Genomic DNA, 6000 nt, shown 5'->3' with positions numbered 1-6000 from the left:
GTGGTTGGGTCAAGACCATCACACTGAAGACAACACAGTGGTTGAATCAAGACCTTCACACTGAATACAACACAGTGGTTGAATCAAGACCTTCACACTGAAGACAACACAGTGGTTGAGTCAAGGCCTTCACACTGAAGACAACACAGTGGTTGAGTCAAGACCATTACACTGAAGACGACACAGTGGTTGGGTCAAGGCCTTCACACTGAAGACGACACAGTGGTTGAGTCAAGACCTTCACACTGAAGACGACACAGTGGTTGAGTCAAGACCTTCACACTGAAGACGACACAGTGGTTGAGTCAAGACCTTCACACTGAAGACGACACAGTGGTTGAGTCAAGACCTTCACACTGAAGACGACACAGTGGTTGAGTCAAGACCTTCACACTGAAGACGACACAGTGGTTGAGTCAAGACCTTCACACTGAAGACGACACAGTGGTTGAGTCAAGACCTTCACACTGAAGACGACACAGTGGTTGAGTCAAGACCTTCACACTGAAGACGACACAGTGGTTGAGTCAAGACCTTCACACTGAAGACGACACAGTGGTTGAGTCAAGACCTTCACACTGAAGACGACACAGTGGTTGAGTCAAGACCTTCACACTGAAGACGACACAGTGGTTGAGTCAAGACCTTCACACTGAAGACGACACAGTGGTTGAGTCAAGACCTTCACACTGAAGACGACACAGTGGTTGAGTCAAGACCTTCACACTGAAGACGACACAGTGGTTGAGTCAAGACCTTCACACTGAAGACGACACAGTGGTTGAGTCAAGACCTTCACACTGAAGACGACACAGTGGTTGAGTCAAGACCTTCACACTGAAGACGACACAGTGGTTGAGTCAAGACCTTCACACTGAAGACGACACAGTGGTTGAGTCAAGACCTTCACACTGAAGACGACACAGTGGTTGAGTCAAGACCTTCACACTGAAGACGACACAGTGGTTGAGTCAAGACCTTCACACTGAAGACGACACAGTGGTTGAGTCAAGACCTTCACACTGAAGACGACACAGTGGTTGAGTCAAGACCTTCACACTGAAGACGACACAGTGGTTGAGTCAAGACCTTCACACTGAAGACGACACAGTGGATGAGTCAAGACCTTCACACTGAAGACGACACAGTGGTTGAGTCAAGACCTTCACACTGAAGACGACACAGTGGTTGAGTCAAGACCTTCACATTGAAGACGACACAGTGGTTGAGTCAAGACCTTCACACTGAAGACGACACAGTGGTTGAGTCAAGATCTTCACACTGAAGACGACACAGTGGTTGAGTCAAGACCTTCACACCGATGACGACACAGTGGTTGAGTCAAGACCTTCACACCGATGACGACACAGAAGAAAAGTTTTCAGCTAAGAATCGATGTCTGGCTGGCTCCACTAGCTCATGTTCAAAAATCTCACAAGGCTTTGCTACACTATTATTACTAGTGTGACTAATGTACTAAACCCACAAGGGTCATGCAGCACTTCAGGGTTGGATGCGCGAAAGATGAAATATTTGAAGATCAGAGACATGTGAGGATTAGGATATACAAGAGGCAGAGTCAGCAAGGGTAGTGGAGAGCACTAAAGAAAAAATATAATTAAAGCTGGTGTGATAAAGCTGTCGCTAATAAAAATTGGAAGAGAGAGTCTACTTCAAAGGTGGGACTGTCAGCGAGGAGGCCAGATGAAGTAAATGCTTTAGTGCGGTGACGACGCTGGAGGCAAAATCTGCATGTCTGCTGATAGACAGGACATCTATTAAGATATATTGAACTGATAACGAACTGGTGTTGTTATAGCACCAGTTCGTTGTCAGTTCAATATTCCTCTTTTCGGAGATTCCACTCCTTTTTGTGCGTCTTGATGCTAGAGTTATCTTTGATTCCTCTGACATTGTTTTTGATGTCTCTGGAGTGAACGTTGATACCTTCGATATTTCCAGTATTATCCTTAATGCTTCTGGTGGTAGCTATGATATCTCTAGTGTTACCCATAATGTCTCTAATGTTATCTTTGATGTCTCTAGCTTTATCCTTGGTACTACTGGTATTAGCTTGGAGGTTTCTGGTGTGATCCTTAGTTTTCTGAAATTAGCCTTGATGCCTCTGCTGTTAACCATAATACCTATGTCTTTATTTTTTATGCTTTCTTTAAGGTATCTGATCTTATTTTTGACGCCTCTGGTCTTAATTTGATGTTTCTGGTTTTAACCTTATTGCATCAATCCTTGATGCTTCTTGTGCTACATGTCAGGCATCTGTTTTTTTCTGTTTCTGGTTTTAACTTTGGGGCATCTGCTGTTATCTTTGATGCCTTGCCTCTGGTGTTGTCGTTGATACTTCCGGTGTTGTCGTTAATACCTTTCGTGTTATCATTGATGTATTTGGTTTTATTCTTGATGCACCTAGTGTTACTCTTGACGCACTTTGTTATATTTATGCCTCTTATGTAATAGTTGAAGCCTCTGGTGTTATGCTTGATGCCTCTGGTGTTGTCTTTGATGCTTCTGATGTTATCTTTAATGCCTCTGGTGTTGTCTTTGATGCTTCTGATGTTATCTTTAATGCCTCTGGTGTTGTCTTTGATGCTTCTGATGTTATCTTTAATGCCTCTGGTATTGTCTTTGATGCTTCTGATGTTATCTTTAATGCCTCTGGTATTGTCTTTGATGCTTCTGATGTTATCTTTAATGCCTCTGGTATTGTCTTTGATGCTTCTGATGTTATCTTTAATGCCTCTGGTGTTGTCTTTGATGCTTCTGATGTTATCTTTAATGCCTCTGGTGTTGTCTTTGATGCTTCTGATGTTATCTTTAATGCCTCTGGTGTTGTCTTTGATGCTTCTGATGTTATCTTTAATGCCTCTGGTGTTATCAATGATACATATATACAACCCAAACTGTTAATGGGAACAATATCTGTGTCCAAAATAGAAAGTCACAAAATTATCTGTTGCAAATTTCCTTATCAAAAATCAGTAGTAAAAAAGGGGGTGGAGTAAATACAAAAGAAAATACTATACAGTAACTCCCATCATGACACCACAGTCACACAGGACCAAGTCAGCTTCAACTTGGAAAAAATCTTTAGCTATTGAAATAATAAACGGTGAGAGCTAGCAACCACTTCCACTACTACTAGCAGCGCTACCCAACATGCCAGATAACGAAGCTTGGCTTCAAACACATGGAAAGCCAGTTCTAAAACTAGTATGGTAGGACAGGCCAACATGTCTCAACATCTACCTCACGTGGTAGGCCTTCTGCAGGTGCTTGTGTCTTTGCTTATACTATATTGTTATAGCTGACTACGTTCCTCTCTGCTGACTATAAACTGTGCTACCACCAGGTATGATCTATCAGCTTTGATAAATCTTGTTGTGGGGAGAAATATTTTTTTAATAAAAGCTTCCAGTTGTTGTTTATGTGTCTTGATCAACTGAAATAAACCTCGTTACAATGGTTATAAGATTTTAATAAACTCCCGTCCATTCTAGCTGAAAATACAGACATAGAAAAATGTAATATTGCGGCAAATATTTTTGATAAACTTTTCTCTTACAAAATAATATACAATTCTTATTCATAAAGAAACCACATTACAGTTAACTTAAATGAATTATTCCGAGAAGCAAACACAATCTTTACCGGGAATCTGATGACGAAGTTTCGGTCGGTCTCGGACCATTGTCAGGTCACAAGTCAGAAGAGAACGACAAGAAATTCCTAATGATTGATGCCAAATACTTTTAGAATTAAAATATTAAAGTCTTTTATAATGAAACGCTGTGGAGTCTGACGTCGTGTTGGTGATAACTGACATGTTAGTAATGTTGTGGTCGCCACGTCATTACTAAATATTCACTGCTAATGGGCCTTATTTATGCTTTTTTTTCCTACAGTTTTAATATTCTGCCTTTATTGCTCTGGCACTGGGCACTGCGCAGCCTGGCACTGGGCACTGCGCAGCCTGGAACTGGGCACTGCGCAGCCTGGCACCATCTACCTTACTGTAGCTCCAGCCGTTACCCTGAAAGAATCTACCTGGACTTCCTGCTCATTTCTGCAACACTGGAAGCTTCTGAAGATATGTTGATTGCAACGCGAAAGGCCTACAGCTATTATTCAAGTCCCCCTGAGGCTATTTTGCTATATGTCGTGCCGAATAGGTAAAATTGGTCACTTAGCAAGAACTCATTTAAAATTAAGTCTTTTCTAAAATTTTCTCTTAAACGTTTACAGATATATTTTTTCATTTATGTTAAGGTAAAAAATAATAATTTTGTAACAAAAGAACCTTAGAAAACGTACCTAACCTTATTAAAACAAGAGCAGTTTAATTTGCCTTAATCCAGTTAAATATGTTTTTTATACGTTTACAGTAATTTAATAATAAACAAACACAGTGAAATATAATTTTTTCGTTACGTCCAGAATGATTTTTGCGAAATTATTGCATTCACAAATTTTCTCTTGTCTTATTTGACAAGAAGAGGGTTGCTATTTAAGCGAAAATCACAAGTTTTACCTATTCGGTACGATATATATATATATATATATATATATATATATATATATATATATATATGTCGTGCCGAATATGTAAAACTGGTCAATTAGCAAGAACTCATTTAAAATTAAGTCCTTTCAAAAATTTTCTCTTATACGTTTAAAGATATATTTTTTTCATTAATGTTAACGTAAAAATTTTTAATTTTGCACCAAAAGAATCGTAGAAAACTTACCTAACCTTATTTTAGCAAGAACAATTTATTTTAGCCTAACCCAACTAAATATATTTTATATTTGTTTACAATAATTTAATACCAAACAAACACAGTGAAATATATTTTTTTCGTTAGGTTCAGAATGATTTTGGCGAAATTATTGCATACACAAATTTTTGCTTGTCTTATATGGCAAGATGAGCGTTTCTATTTAAGCCAAGATCGCAAGTTCTGCCTATTCGGCACCACATATATATATATATATATATATATATATATATATATATATATATATATATATATATATATATATATATATATATGTATATGTCGTGTCGAACAGGCAGAACTTGCGATCTTCGCTTAAATAGCAACGCTCATCTTGCCGTATAGGACAAGCGAAAATTTGTGTATGCAATAATTTCGCCAAAATCATTGTGAACCTAACAAAAAAATATATTTCACTGTGTTTAGTATTAAATTATTGAAAACAAATCTAAAATATATGTAGTTGGGTTAGGCTAAAATAAATTGCGCTTGTTGTAATAAGGTTAGGTAAGTTTTCTAAGCTCCTTTTGGTGCAAAATTATTAATTTTTACATCAACATTAATGAAAAAAATATATCTTTAAACGTATAAGAGAAAATTTTAGAATGGACTTAATTTTAAATGAGTTCTTGCTAATTGACAAGTTTTACATATTCGGCACGACATATATATATATATATATATATATATATATATATATATATATATATATATATATATATATATATATATGTCAAGTGGGTTTAAGCAAATAACTGCACTGCCGAGGAGAAGAATGGAAAAATGAAGTGACTAGACGCCCCCGATGCCTTTTACCTTCTCAGAGTTTCCTAAGAGGTGCGCCTTCATTTGTTTTCCTAAAACTAAAGGAGCACGACAGTATCCCGAGGTTGATGTTCACAAGATAGCTCAACCTTACGTTTCAGGATGGGCAGCGGGATCACATTATACTGCAAGTCAGGCTAGGAGGTATAGGTGTGGCGTCCTGCATTATACCCACATGGAGCACAAAGGAGAACATACTCAGTGAAATCAGTTCTTTTAATTCCTTGTAGGACAACGATGACTTGCTCGATGAATATGATGGACAACCAGCACCAAAGCAAGAGCCTCATTTTCTCCTTTTCTAACTGTAGTTATCCTGCTGCTTCCTGTTACAATGCAGCACCGATATTCTTGTCTCTGGGGTCCACCTGGAAGTAAAATA

This window comes from Cherax quadricarinatus, chromosome 57, assembly GCF_038502225.1.
Source record: "Cherax quadricarinatus isolate ZL_2023a chromosome 57, ASM3850222v1, whole genome shotgun sequence".
Classification (NCBI taxonomy): Eukaryota; Metazoa; Arthropoda; class Malacostraca; order Decapoda; family Parastacidae; genus Cherax; species Cherax quadricarinatus.
This window is presented reverse-complemented; position numbering follows the sequence as displayed.